This window comes from Geotrypetes seraphini, chromosome 2 (assembly GCF_902459505.1).
Source record: "Geotrypetes seraphini chromosome 2, aGeoSer1.1, whole genome shotgun sequence".
Taxonomy (NCBI): domain Eukaryota; kingdom Metazoa; phylum Chordata; class Amphibia; order Gymnophiona; family Dermophiidae; genus Geotrypetes; species Geotrypetes seraphini.
In genome coordinates this window covers 334,489,402-334,504,855 of record NC_047085.1, presented here as the reverse complement: position 1 = coordinate 334,504,855, position 15,454 = coordinate 334,489,402, and the positions used below count along the sequence as shown (strand labels likewise).

At 41.6% G+C, this 15,454-nt stretch overlaps 1 protein-coding gene across 1 annotated transcript in view; it reads right to left on the bottom strand.

Annotated features, from left to right (window-relative positions):
• Window positions 1-14,720, bottom strand: part of LOC117353835 (POU domain, class 6, transcription factor 2-like) — a 392,747-nt gene extending 378,027 nt beyond the window's left edge. The window contains exon 1 of the mRNA XM_033930243.1: window positions 14,659-14,720. The gene's annotated coding sequence lies outside the window, so the exon portion shown is untranslated. The remainder of the gene's footprint in view (window positions 1-14,658) is intronic.
• Between the last annotated feature and the right edge of the window lie 734 nt (window positions 14,721-15,454).

Below are 15,454 nucleotides of genomic sequence, written 5' to 3'. Positions count from 1 at the left end.
CAATTTGCTTTTTCCCCCCATAGATGCAGCATGGGAAAAAGTAACTCAGACAGTAAATATGCAATTAAGTAATCAGATGTATGTTTATAAAGGGAAAAGATAATTCTGAAAAAGAATGAGTTACTAGCTTTCCACTTCCTTATATAATGGAGCTCATTTTTTAAACAGAAAATCATCCTAACAAAATGGCACAAAGCAGTAGATGGACACGTGAAGGGGCATTTTCAAAAAAATGTCTAAGTCCAACTTAGACATTTCCAACTGGACATATAAAGATAGAGGTACAAAAATGGCCATTTTTGAATGGCAAAATGCCAGACATCCAAATATAATTTAAAAAAACCCAAAAACAACCCCTCATCTACTTAGATGTCTTGGCCACTGGGATGTCTGGGCTGCCAGAGCGTCTAACTTTATATCCCATTTTCAATCAGAAAATATCCAGGTTGAAAATGTCCTAATCCTGACCATTTGTATTTTGGTGGGGCCAGCATAGTAATGGACTGGCCACATAGATATCCCAACAGAGCAATGGGACACCTTAGAAGGCACCACTGTGAGCTTCATATAAAGGTGCCAGCTGTATATCTCACCATAACCCCCTTATAATTTAGGGTGAGCCTCCCCCCCAAAAAAAAACAACAAACTACCCAAAACTACTATACCCTCCTATGTACCAGTCCAGTAGCACTTATGGCTGCAGGTGGCACCATTATGGCAGTATAATAGGATTTGGGTTAATTTCTACCATAAATGTGGTGGTTAGAGTGGCTTATGGGCCTGGGTCCTCCTCTCTACAGTTCATTAGCCCATCCACCAGGCTACTTAAGACACCTGTATGCAATTCTACTAGGCTTCCCCATATCAGATGCTGCTGTTTTAGAGACAGGTATGTACCTTTTTGTTCTCATTTTTGTGTGGTGGAAGGGGGTCAGAAAACACTGGGGGAGTGTGGAGGTGTCTTCCTTTCTTGCATGTAGCAGTCATCTGGTCAGTTTGGGCACCTTCTAAAACAGGTCTAGTTCCAAACATAAGTTCCATCCAGGATGTTTTGAAAAATGTTTGATTATTATCGCTGCAAGACGTCCATGTCTAATCCACCCTTGAGACTGCCCAAAGCCTACCCGTAACATACCTCCACCATGCCCATCTCATGCTCTCGACGTACAGAGGCTGAACACCTCACTAAACAAACAGAAAGACAGTTTCGATTATCAGCACTTGGACGTCCAAGTGCTGATTTAAGATGCTTTTTAGACATCTGGTTTTTTTTATTATGAGCCTGACAGACAGGCAGTGGAACACTTTTTTTGTTTGGGGGAAGGACAAAACCCCCACTTCAGACCCCACCCTCATAATAATAGTACTAATTGTTACCACTTCTCCCATACACCTCACCCAGTTGGTCATGGAGGAGGGGTTGGGCTGTTACTCTCTCCCTCCTGTAGATTTCATCCTCTTCTCCTACCCCAGTCTCACTGCTTCTCCTACTTCAAAGTCCACTCCATCCATATATTCACTCCCTTCCATCATTTTTTGAACCCCTCACAAACCCCTATCTTCCTGGTTCTCTTGTCTTTCTTGAACGTTTATCTCCTTCCTTCATCCTTGATTTTAACATTGATGCCGAGGACACATCTGACTCCTATGTCTCAAAGTTTCTTGGTCTAATATCCTCATTCAATCTTTAACTGTGCTCCATACCCCCAGGCACCAGGGCGGCCATTGCCTTGATGTTGCCCTCTTCTCAGACTGCTCAATTGCCATCTTCTCATAATTTTCATGACTCATCACCCTCCCCCCCTCCCCAAGTCATGACCGATTCCTCACGAACACTTTCAGGAATCTTCAGACTATCAACCCATGCACTCTCTCCACCACTGTATTCCCCCTCCTCTCTAACACTATTGACCTCTAAGATTCGCTACTTACACTCCTGCGCCTGATCTGCGGAACATCACTGGCTGAAATCCTATGCTCATACTGACTTTGTTCACTTCAAATTCCTGCTCACCTCTTTCCAATCCGCCCTTTCACTTGCAAAACAAGACCACTATGCCCACTTGACTGATTCTCTTGGATCCAACCCTCGTCTTTTCTTTGCCACATTCAACTCTTTACTAAAAGTGCCCTCACCTCTGACTCCTCCTTCACTTTCTCTCCAGACTATTGCAGAATACTTCCAAGACAAGATTCACCAGATCAACCTTGAGCTCTCGACCGAATCGCCTCTGCTTCTCCTTCCTTCCGTCCACCCTGCCCACCCTTCATTGACCCCTGCCACCTTTTCTTCCTTTGCTGAAATCAAGGAGGAAGAAACTGCGCATTTTCTCTTCTCTTCCAAACTCACTACCTGTTCCTCTGATCCCATTCTTACTCATCACCATCTCTCCTACTGTCATCCCCTTTATCTGCCATATCCTCAATCTATTGCTCTCCACAGTGACTGTACTCGATGCCTTCACACATGCCATAGTTATGCCACTCATAAAAAAAAACAACATTGCTGGATCCTACCTACCCCTCCAACTATTGCCCTATCTCCCTCCTCCCCTTTTTATCCAAACTACTTGAACATGCCATCCATCGCCATTGTCTTGACTTTCTTTCATCTAGAGCTACCCTTGACCTGCTTCAATTGGGCTTCACCCTCTTCATTCTGTGGAAACTGCCCTTGCTAGAGTCTCCAATGACCTGCTCCTGGCAAAATCCAAAGGCCTCTACTCCATCCTCATCCTCCTAGATCTATCTGTGGCATTCAACACTGTAGATCACCTCCTCCTCATCGATACACTGTCCTTGCTTGGGTTTCAGGATTCTATTATCAGATGGTTGTCTCCCTATCTTTGTCGTCACACTTTTAGCATAAGCTCTGGAGGATCCTTCTCCAGAGTTATTCCTCTATTGGTCGGAGTTCCTCAGGGCTCTGTCCTATGGCCTCTTCTCTTCTCCATTTACACCTCTTTCCGTGGTGCTCTAATCTCCTCTCACAGCTTCCAGTACCACTTCTATGTGGACAACATACAAATCCACCTCTCCATGTCTGAAATTTCTACAGGAGCCCAGGTCCAAGTATCAGCCTGCCTGTCTGACACTGCCACCTAGATGTCTCACTGCCTCCTAAAAATAAACATGGTCAAGACTAAACCCCTTATCTTTCCTCCTAAACCCACCTTCCCCTTCCTCTGTTCTCTGTTTCAATGGATAATGCTCTCGTCCTCCCTATCTTGTTGGCTTGCAACCTCAGGCTCATCTTCGACTCATCTCTTTCTTTCTCTTTACATATCCAACAGATGGCCAAGATTTTTGGATCTTTCTCTATAACGTTGCTACAATCCAGCCTCTCCTTTCTGAGCACACCGCCAAGACCTTCATTCATAATCTCTTCACCTCACGCCTAGATTACTGCAATATGCACCTCGCAGGTCTACCTCTAAGCCATCTCTCTCCCCATGAATCTGTTCAGAATGCTGCTGCATGCCTCGTATTCCACCAGCGTCATTATGCTCACAGTACCCCTCTCCTCTAATCACTTCACTGGCTCCCTGTCAGTTTCCGCATATGGTTCAAACTCCTATTACTGACCTACAAGAATATTCATTCTGCAGCTCCTCTGTATCTCATCTTTTCTCTCTCACTACACTCCGTCCAAAAACTCCATTCATCAGATAAGTCTCTCTTGTCAGTATCATTGTCCTCTACTGCCAACTCACAACTCTGTCCCTTCTACCTTGCTGCACTGTATGTATGCCTGGAACAACTCGTCTGACTTGGTGTGTCGAGCTCCCTCTGTGGTAGTATTCAAATCCAGGTTGAAGGCCTAATTTTTTGAAGCTGTGTTGAAGTCCTAACCCTACCAACCTGTAAACCACCAATATCTGTGACATTCCTTTTATAATCCCCTACCCTATCTGCCTCATCAGTGCCCTTGTAAATCCCTATCTGCATATGAATAGATTCACCTTTTGTTCTGTGTATTGTGACAGGGCCAGGGGTAAGCCTAGCACTGGCAACCCAGCTCCCGCCCCAGGCGCAAGTATTAGCGCTCTTTGGAGGACCACTCTGGGATAAACACAGCAGAGAAAAAAAAAACTCTCCACCAATAATTGCAAGTTCCAAGTTTTATTATCCAGTTCTATTGCACTGGTTCTAAGGCCGCCCCATTGGCTGATGAGGCTTGGAAAAGATTTATCATAAACAAAAGTTCTCTTTAATAGCAAGTCCGTGTTTAAATCAGGAAAGAAAAAATCCCCAAACATTTCCCTTTAAACCAGGATTTCTCTTTCTCATAATTCTGCTGCCAGGCTTTGCACAGTTCTGGGCAGCCTTTGGGTTTCAAGAACACAAATACAAGAGTTTAGCTCCACTCTTTTTAGACTGGGCACAATTATTGTATTGAGCTCACTGTTTCTTCAGGAAGTTCTCCCCACCTGACTCTCTGAAGTATAAATACCCCCACTAGCCTTCTGATTTCTGGGCAGGGGGCTGGGAACAATCCACCCTTGTTTTAATGGTCTAAGATTCCCCTCCCAAACATTCCCACTATCAGGAATGTGAAATGTCAGGTCACTGAATCCACTCCGGGCTTTATTTCTCCCTTTTACAATTACCGGTAGTTAGCATTACCCATCCCCCACTCACTATGCTTTGCTTGCATACAGGGATTCTGATTTAATTTCTGCTACTAACCAATCCTCACATTCATACATCAAACTCTCATTCATTATACAGTCTCCCATAAGGACAGAAATGTCTCTTCAAGTACTCCAGACCATTATCATAGAACAAACTTTCATTCCCTTCCCCCACACAGTACCTTACTCACTCATGCTGCATTCAGACATATAGTCCACAGCTTCGGGGCTGCAATCCATTTCATTTCCCTCAGAGATATCTCCCTCTACCTCCATAAGAGATTCCTCACTCTCTGAAGCTGGATACAGGCTATCCTCTGAAGCAGTATTTGGCAAACCCTGCTCATGGAGCTTTTCCCTTCATTTTGTTTCTACTTGGAAGGCAAAGTTTTGATAGTATGGAAGTGCTGTGGGACAGGGAGTTTCTTAACAGAAGGCAGTAAGACAAAGCTCCTAGCCTTCAGTTCCCTGTTCTGTGAGGAACATCCTCTCCTCCAGGTTCCTGATTGCCTGTGGGTGTTCTTAGCTGGCTTTGATTTATTCTGCTGTGTAACTATCACAACTGCCTGTCAGCTCCACCCCTTTCCTTAACCCTTACTGTGTCAGATTGCCTGACCAGAGATTTAGCTAGAGAATTAACAGATGATTTATAAAAGGGATTATAGTGACTTGGAACAGGTATTCTGTTCTTCTCTGCCATCCCTTCTCTGCTCTGCCTGTTTGATCTTAGCACTGGGAACAGGATTAATGGGCAGCTTCCTTGGCTTAGGAATAGGTACATTTTCTTTAGTGGCAGAGTTTAAAGCAGGTTTTAAACCCGTGACAGGGGCTTCCCTGTCACAGTATCCATCTTAATTAGATTGTAAGCTCTTTCGAGCAGAGGCCATTTCTTGAGTGGTTAATGTACAGCGCTGCATGTGTCTGGTAGCACTATAGAAATAATAAAGAGTGACAGTTAACTTTCAGTTCGCTGGCATGTTAAACACACTGGCGAGGGGTGGATCCAAGATGGATGCACGCTAGTTTTGGCTTTTCTTACCTCTCTCCAAGACACCGGCTAATACCGCTGCAGATATTGCCTCCTTTACAAAATGCCTCATACTAAAAGGAAAGGCGCTGTTAAACCTGTTTCCTCCCAGTTTAGCAACTCATCGCCGCTGTAACAACAGACCTTGGAGCGGTATTTGACCCAAATCTCAACCCATTTTCCGGGAGAAGGGGGTCCTGCTAAAGATCTAGATGATGGAGCATCTGGTCTTCTAGGACATGAAGTATCTCTGTCCCCTCTGGATTCCAACATGCCACTGTGTCCAGCGTTCAAACAGGTTGCCCCGGTGGTGAGTCCAGGGGTGGAAGTCGCAGAATTGGACTCAAGCCTGGAGGAAGGAGTGCTTGAGGAAGTGAAAGCCGAGCAATCTACATCTGGAGCTGTGGTGATTTCTCCACCACCTACAACATCTTCGGTGGTGACTCTAGAGATCATTTGGCAGGCCTTGCAAAGGATGGACGGTTTAATGATTAAATCAACTCAAAAGATACTTAATCACTCAGAAAAAGTTGACCATCTTGCTAAAAATGTTGAGAAAATTCAACGAGATTCCACTGAACAAAATATACAGGTTAAATCTGAGATAAAAGATTTAAAAGAAGTAACAACTTTGATAAAAGATAAGAACTTTATACATCGAAAGTTAGAACAATTTGAGAACTTTAACAGGAGGCTCAATATTCGAGTACTGAATTTTCCTAAATCATTAGCCATAAACCTAGTTGAATATTTCACAAAATAACTGATTGAAATTCTTAAATTTCCTCAACAAGCTATTCCTCCTCTTAAAAAGATATATTACATTCCAACTTCTGTTTCTAAGGCTACTGATGAAGGAAATATAGTGCAAGGTGAAAAAACAACTGATTTAAAAGATTTATAATAATAATAATAATAACTTTATTCTTCTATACCGCCACAATCGTGCGACTTCTAGGCGGTTTACAACTGAAGAGAGCTGGACAATCAGCGAGTTACAATATGCAGATAATTAATGAAATTACAGTATACAGAATCATGTAAGAGCAGCAATTACAATATACAGTTTGTTTAGAAATTCAGAGGGGTCCTTTTAGATAAAGTGGCTGCTTTATTAAAAGATTCTCTTTCTGAAGTAAAGGAAAGAGCAACATTACTAGCTTCCTTTGTATTTGAGTAGGATTTGAATTCTGTAATGAAACTTTACTTCCGAAATTCTCATCTGACTTTCTCTGGACAAAGGATTTGGATATACCTGGACATATCAAAAATTACACAGGATCGCAGAAAATAATTTTTATCTATGCGTGAAGAAGTGAAAAAGATTGGGGCTTCCTATTTATTAGCATACCCCTGTAAATGTTTAATTCGATATCTGGGGATTAAGTATAACTTTTTTGTACCTTCACAACTGAGAGCCTTTCTAGACCTTAAGAAGATCTCTAGTAATTAATAGAACTGGAATAAATAGAATCTATGGGTTTGGTTAGCGTAGTCTGCTTTCTTATATAAAGATTTTCTTTTTCTTCTTTTGAATCCTCTCCATGGGTCTATGGACGCCCCTTGCTTAATTGTGGTTTAAGAAAAGAAAAAATACTTTGACCTCTGAAATTTTTATTTTTGTAATCTAGTATATTTGTTTTCTGTATTGTTGTAACGATTGTTTAACTTGTATGTTATTGCAAATCATATATATAAAAAAAGAAATAATAAAGAGTAATAGTACTAATTGTAATGCCATTTCTTCCTTTCATTCTTCATATACACACAATCTAATTTTATTAACAATCCATTATGATAACCACATAATTTTGAGAATGGTAATCAGACTCTTGTACTTTACAAAATATAAAGATAGCAGATGTAAATGTCAAAAACTGACATATTCCAATCACTACATTATAAACTAACAAATACAAATAATACAAGCAATGGAAAAATGATACAATTTTATTGGACTAAATACATTTTTCAATTAGTTTTCAAAGATCAAAACCCTTTTCTTCAGGTAAGTACAGTACATAGCTGTTATGGTATCCTGTTCTGACCTTAGGAATGTAGCTTTGTTCTCTGAAAGTTAGTAAAAAAAAATTTAAATGAGTTCAATAAAAAATTAACACCTCATTTCCATTTTCTATTTTTATTTATTAACACAACTAACACACTAATTTTTTTCCCCAATTGTGGTCCCAGTCTCTGTTTCCTGCTTTCCTCGTTTTCTCTTAACTCGCTTGCCAATATTTTCTGTTTGTTGTTTTTCTCTCCTCCTTTTCCTTTCACCTTTCTTCGATTTATTTTCTGCCTCTACCTAGATTAAATTCTATCTTACTATCCAGTCCTCAATTTCCCTCTTTTCACTATATCTACCTACTGCTTGACACCTCTTTCCCCACCCCCTCCAATATCTCATGAACTCTGGCTGGACTTCGGGGGGAGTGGCCAAGATGGCAGCATGTACCTGGTCAGCTATACTTCTCTTCTGTGTTGAGCTGCAAATTCTTGTTAGTTTTTGCCACAATTTATGATGCCGCGTACTAAAAGGAAAGGAAATGTGTGGGTTACCTCCTCACTGGACTGCACTTGCTTCCCCAGTGAATATGCATGAGATCTATTAGCATACAATGAAAGCAGTGCATGCAAATAGATCTCATACATATTCATTGGGGAAATCCTGAAAACCCGACAGGATTGCGGCCCTCGAGGAGGGACTTTGACACCCCTGTTGTAGAGCGAATATCATATGCAGCCAATCATGAAAGTGGGACAGGGAATTCTGCTTAAAGTGACAGTATAAGTGAATCCTCAAAAGAAATTACATACAAGAGAGAAACTTTTGCATCTTAACACAAAAATAATATTTAATAATTAGTGAAGATGAAGAGAATGAGTTTCTATCATGCAGCTTGGTGTCATGATCTCATAGAACTGATGAAATGACAATTTTTGAAGTTTTCTAGCCCTAGGATAATCTCATACCAAAGAAACGAACTAAAAGCTTTTAATAACTAAAGTAAATGAATTGACATTGATCAGAACCGAGGTTAGTTATTTATATCTACCCCTGGTGATTATGAACTCCCAGTTATTAGTATTGGCTGGAGAAGCAAATGAAAATGAGAATGTAATTAAATAATGATTTATATGATAAAACTGATGGAAAGTAGAAGAAATATCTAAGTTGTTGTTTTAAGTTTATCTCACACTTTAACTTAATTGTGCTGATGTAAAATAGAATTCAGTACCACAAAGCAATAATGTTAATGACTTAAGGTTAAAGCTTAAATGAAATAAAATAAATGTTAAACCCCCCACCCCCCTTTTTTAAAAAAACTTTTGGTGATGTTGTCTGTAGTGTAGTGGTTGTTTTCAGAGCTCTAGTTGTGATTTGTACATTCACAAATGTACCTCAGACACATTTGTAGAACACCCAGTTTTAGAAAGCTAAGGGGCTCATAATCAAAACTTAAACACATCTAAAAACTCACCAAAGTTGGTACTTGGACACCTAAAAAACAAGTTGTTCAAGTGCCGATAATCAAACAGATTTTCTGAAAGTGTGTCAAGGGACTTTTTAGGCCTCTGAATCTCACTGTGCGCCCAGAGCTAAAAGGGGCGTATCTGGAGGAGTGGTTAGAGTGGGATGTGGGTCGACCTAGACTTAGTCATCAGGCAGGAATAATCGAAGGTTTTACTAGACATCCAGGACAGAACTTAAACGTTGTGAGTTAGACGATGTAAAAACAGGTATAAGGTATCCAAAAAGGTATCCAAAGTGACCAGGTAACCACTGTAGAGACAAAGTAAAGACCCACACACACTCCCCCGATGTTCACTGACCCCATCACACACCCAGAAAGATCGGAATAAAAATGTACATACCTGTCTCCAGAACATCAGCACCTGGTATAGGAAAGCCTAGAGGAGCTTCAGAGGTGTCTTAAATAGCTGGGGGAAGGGGGGGGCTAGTGAACTATAGAGAGGAGGACCCAGGCCCATAAGCTACTCTATCCACTACATTTATGGTGGAACATGTGCACCCACCAAAACACTCCCAAATCCTACTCTACTGACATATAGGTGCCACCTGCAGCCATAAGGGCTATTGGGGTTGTAGACAAGTGTGTATAGTGGGTTTTGGGGGGCTCATCATAACCTACAAGGGAGTTTTGGTGAGATGTTTATGTGACATCCTTTTTGTAAAGTTCACAGTAGTGCCCTGTAAGGTGCCCCACTGCTCTGTTGGGTATGGGTGGCCAGTCCATTACAAAATTGGCCCCTCCCATGCCCAAATGGTCTTGTTCTGGGCGTTTGGGACTTTTTTTATTATTATTATATTCTGCATATCCTACAATTCTATGTGGATTACAAATTATTCAGGTACTCAAGCATTTTTCCCTAACTGTCGCAATGGGCTCCCACTCTATCTAATGTACTTGGGACAATGGGGATTTATTGACTTGCCCAGGGTCACAAGGAGCAGTGCAGGATTCATACTCACACAACCTCAGGATACCAAGGCTGTAGCTCTAACCACGCACCACACACAAAATTTTAGTTGAAAATGTGGTCTAAAGATAGACATACCGGTGGTCTGGACAAACAATAGTCTGGACGTCTAGTTAGATGATTTTCCAAAAAAAAAAAAAAAAAAATATATATATATATATATATATATGTTTGATGTATTTTTCTAGAATGGACATTTTCCCACTGCCAACTTTGGGCATCTAATAACATACAACCAAATTTGATTTAGATGTATGTTTTGATTATGCCCCTCTAAGTATTTACATGTGTAAACTACCACTATTTGCAGATGATTCGGAGTTGGGGGACCTTCATCGCATGATCTATGCGTGCCCTATCATTAAGGAGTTTTGGACACACATATGGCGCCTTATCAAGAGCATTATTCCTATCTCTTCTGAGTTCTCATTTGATGTTCTACTTTTCAAAGGTCTTCTGGACACCTAATAAGATGTTCATGGCAGGTCTTAGAGATTCCAACTTATGCTGGCACTGTAACTCGGAGCTGGGGGACCTTCATCACATGATCTATGCATGCCCTATCATTAAGGAGTTTTGGACACACATATGGCGCCTTATCAAGACCTTCTATTCCTTTCTCTCCTCTCTTCTACCTTCCAAAGTATTTAGATCAATGCTGTCTTGTTAAAATGTTTATTTTATTTTTATTTTTCCTCTAACTCTACTTTTCACTTCTCTATTACCCTCCAGGTACTTTAGTTAGATTGTGAGCCTTCAGGACAGTAAGGGAATTTTTCAAGTACCTTTCTTATTTCTAATCTTAATGTATATTTTCTGTAAACCGCTTAGAACCTAACGGATGTAGCGGTATATAAGAAATAAATTACATTACATTACATTACATTATTCCTATCTCTTCTGAGTTCTCATTTGATGTTCTACTTTTCAGAGCTCTAGCTGTACCAGACCCTCTGTCTGCCAGTCAACAATCTCTTCTTAATATTCTAATTGCCTTAACGATTCAAATGATTCTTCACAACTGGAAATCTGCCGATTTACTTAATGTTGTTTTCTGGTGGAATACTGTTCTTATGATCCATTTATATGAGATGAAAGCAGCAGAATTTTCTAACAGAACTCTGCCCATCTCCAGAATATGGGAACCTATTCAACATTTTTCTCCTTAACCGTTGTCTTTCCCTGTGATTCTACTGACTCTTCCCCTCATGCAATCCGCTAAGAAGATCGACTGTCGGCTCCGGGCGGCTTTCCCGCAGAGGAGAGAATCCTGCATTCACCGTGGGCCTCATCTGGGGCAGCCTCCTTGGAGCGGCTGGGGCACGGGCAGTGTGTCTGGGAGGGAATGCATGGATGGGAAAACATCGCAGGGGAGGAGACATAGGCATCCTGGGACTGTCTGCCAAGTCTCTTCCCTGAAGAAGCCCTTTCTGGAAACGTCAATCTCTCCTCCTAAACTTACTTGCTCCACTTCATCACTGACGCTGAAACCGTGGATTGAAGACAAAGTTTTATTTTATTTTTCTTTCCAGCTTATGATTCATCTTTAATCTTATCTATTGTTTTGCCTTTTGTCTTTGTTTTGTTCTATTTCTATCATTTAAATTTCTCCAGAATTCTACTGTTCAACGGCTCCCCCTTCTGCTTCTATTCCTTTCTCTCCTCTCTTCTACCTTCCAAAGTATTTAGATCAATGCTGTCTTGTTAAAATGTTTATTTTATTTTTATTTTTCCTCTAACTCTACTTTTCACTTCTCTATTACCCTCCAGGTACTTTAGTTAGATTGTGAGCCTTCGGGACAGTAAGGGAATTTTTCAAGTACCTTTCTTATTTCTAATCTTAATGTATATTTTCTGTAAACCGCTTAGAACCTAACGGATGTAGCGGTATATAAGAAATAAATTACATTACATTATCCTATTTCCACCTGTTTCCCCTCCTAGGGGTGGGATGTCCGTCCTACATCTTCTACACTCTCGCTTTTCTCTTTTCTATTTCTAGGTCCTTTTTCATCTTTTTCTTTCCTTTCTTCTTTTTCCTTTCATTGCTTCCTCCTCAGGTTTTCACTTGGTTCTCCTGGACCTTCTGATTTTCCCATATGTTTCCCTTTGAGATACTCTGTATGTCATGCCTTTGGAGTTCTGGTTGGTTGTGTTGAACCTTACTGTTCAATTGTTACCTGATGCTTATTGTTTTTTTTTCCATTATTGTATTCTCTTTTGCTACTGAAATTCAATAAAAATATTTGAAATCACTATTTGCAGATGACAAGGGAATAGGGCTTGGGAGGGAGAAAAATTCTAACATGCACTCTTTATTTCAGGGGTGTCCAAAGTCCCTCCTTGAGGGCCGCAATCCAGTGGGTTTTCAGGATTTCCCCAATGAATATGCATGAGATCTTTTTACATGCACTGCTTTCATTGTATGCTAATAGATCTCATGCATATTCATTGAGGAAATCCTGAAAACCCGACTGGATTGCAGCCCTCGAGGAGGGACTTTGACACCCCTGCTCTATTTCAAAAAGAAGATGAAAGTTGATGCCTAAATATATGAACTTCGGCACAAGGAAATACTTTTTTTTAACAGAAAGAGTAGTAGATGCATGGAATAGTCTCCCAGTAGAGATGGTGGAGACAATGACATAGAAACATGATGGCAGATAAAGGCCAAATGGCCCATCCAGTCTGCCCATCCACAGCAACCATTATCTCCCCCTCTCCCTAAGAGATCCTACATGCATATTCCAGGCTTTCTTGAATTTAGACATACCGGTAGTCTCTGTCTCCACCACCTCTTCCCTGTCTGAATTCAAGAACGCATGGGACAGGCATGTGGGATCTCTTAGGGATAGGAGGGGACAGTGCATGCTGTGGATGGCAGACTGAATAGACCATTGGCTTTTATCTGACATCATGTTTCTATTTACAGCTACTGCCAAGCACTTATAGGATTTTTAAAAGTGCTCATTTTGAGCTGCCTTTTACAGGAGGTATTAAAGGAAGTCTGCTCCTTAATCCATCTGACCCCCCCAAAAAAATTGTGTTTTCCCCCTGAAAATTATAAGTTCAAAACATCACGAGTTTTGTACTTAATTAGAAGCATTTAGCACACAAGCTTGAGTGTGAAAGAAGCAGTAAAGTGAGAGGAGTTCCAAGTTATACCTTCAGTGGCAAAGACACGCCAGGAATATGTTCCACAACCTTTATGTCCATCTTGTGCTACTGTAGTTTTAGTATATATAGAAGGGGGAAGCAGCTTACCAATTTTCCTATGACATTGATACGCAATTGTCAAAAAGTCTGCAGAAATATGTCATGACAAAATTGGCCAAAACTAATTCCTTGAAGATCCCATCGTATAAGGCAGTCCACAAATTATTTGGTGAATCGTGTGGAGAGAAGAAAAATTCTCAAGTACCAAGAAATGCAGTCTTAGATCAGGAAAATGTGGCAGCAAGATATAAATATTTCCCATCGTTTTGGATGCTGCAGGCTTGATTAAAAAGAACTTCCAAGTGCACCTGGATAAATTGCCTATACTGTATATGTTATATCTTATGAACTCCTCCAAGAAGCACAATCCAAATACTACAGCGAGCAGTAGCGGTAAATTTGAGACTGAGATCATACTCTGTATGCCCTGGCTTAGGAGTGAGGTTCAATCCTCTCATGGTATGCACAAAATTAATGTCACTGCTATATTTCAGTTGTTACCAAGCCAGGCAGTGTATCTAGAGCAGTGGTTCCCAACCCTGTCCTGGAGGAACACCAGGCCAATTGGGTTTTCAGGCTAGCCCTAATGAATATGCATGAAGCAAATTTGCATGCCTATCACTTCCATCATATGCAAATCTCTCTCATGCATATTCATTAGGGCTAGCCTGAAAACCCGATTGGCCTGGTGTTCCTCCAGGACAGGGTTGGGAATCACTGATCTAGAGTATCTAAGCAGTCACAAATATGTGGAGAAAAAAAAGCCTCAAATTTAAGTAGCAGCATATTTCTAGCTGCCTTCAGTCTTATCACTTGCATAATAAAACTCCACAGAGAACTTGCTCCATATTTCAGAAAGGTCCAAAATCACTGTCTGTGCACAGGAAATTTAGAAAAACATTTATCTTTAGCTGGAAAATCAAACACCTAGTTCATTGTCCCCAATTGTTCACAAAATCGTCAAGTCTTTAAATCTTCAAACACGCCAGCAAAAAGAATCCATAATCACAACAAGGATCCTTGTTTTGCAAGATCACCTGGCTGCCTCAGGGTAAGTCCTTCAGTTCCATGAACTGTTGGATCTCAACATGGCAAGCCCTAAAAAGAACACTGGAGGAACTATTTCCAGGGCACCCCCACAATCAAAAGTTCCCAAAATGCATCATGCCTTAGAAGATGCAAACCATTCCACTTTTTGAGCTACTGGAGTGTTTGAAGAGTTAAAGACTTGAAGATTTTGTGAACAGTTGGGGACTATGGGCTAGATTCACTAACCTGCCCGATCGTGACTGATCCATGTTCGATCCAGGCAGGTCCAATGGATTCTTCAAGCAATAATATTCTAATGGGAGTGATCGGAGGAATGCCCCCATGCACCAACATGGATCGCTAGTGTGCGATCCAGACGCATGCGCAGACCATCTGCTTTCCCTGTACATGGTCTGCACATGCGTTCGTGTTCGTTTTTGCTGTGTTTTGTTTTGGGTTTTTTGGGGGGGGTCCCCCGACTCTCCTGCTACCTCCATCAGTTGTCTTGAAGGGCGATCCCCAGCGGCAGCAGCAGCCTCTTAAAAGGCTAAAAACTCACTGGCCCTGACTCTCCTGCTCTCTGCTACCTTCCCTGCAGTGCAAGCCCGAGAGCAGGAGAGTCAGAGAAGCAGAGATCAGTCCTGGCGGCAGAGAGCAGGGGGAGTTTGGGGCGGCAAAGTCAGGGCTGAAAGGCAAGAGAAGGGCAGAGAACAGGGCGGTGCGAGGAGATAAACAATGTGGCAAACAGCCACTGCTCTCCTCCTCTCCCCCCTCCCCCCAGGCTTCTGCAGAGTAAAGGCTGCGAGATCGGGGCAGCAGAGAGCATGGCGTGCAGAGAGCAGGCCAGAGATCAGGGCGGCAATGTTGCTGGAGAGTGGGAAAGGACGTTTGCGACTGGGTCGCTTCTTGGGTTGATCGGCCAGCCCAGCCTATTTTGCATGCCGTTCCCCTCATTTGCATGTGTGGATCAGAATCGGATTGGCAGAAAGGTAAGTGAATCGGGCCGGAGTAAAATTGGGTCACAAACCGATCGGTACACGAT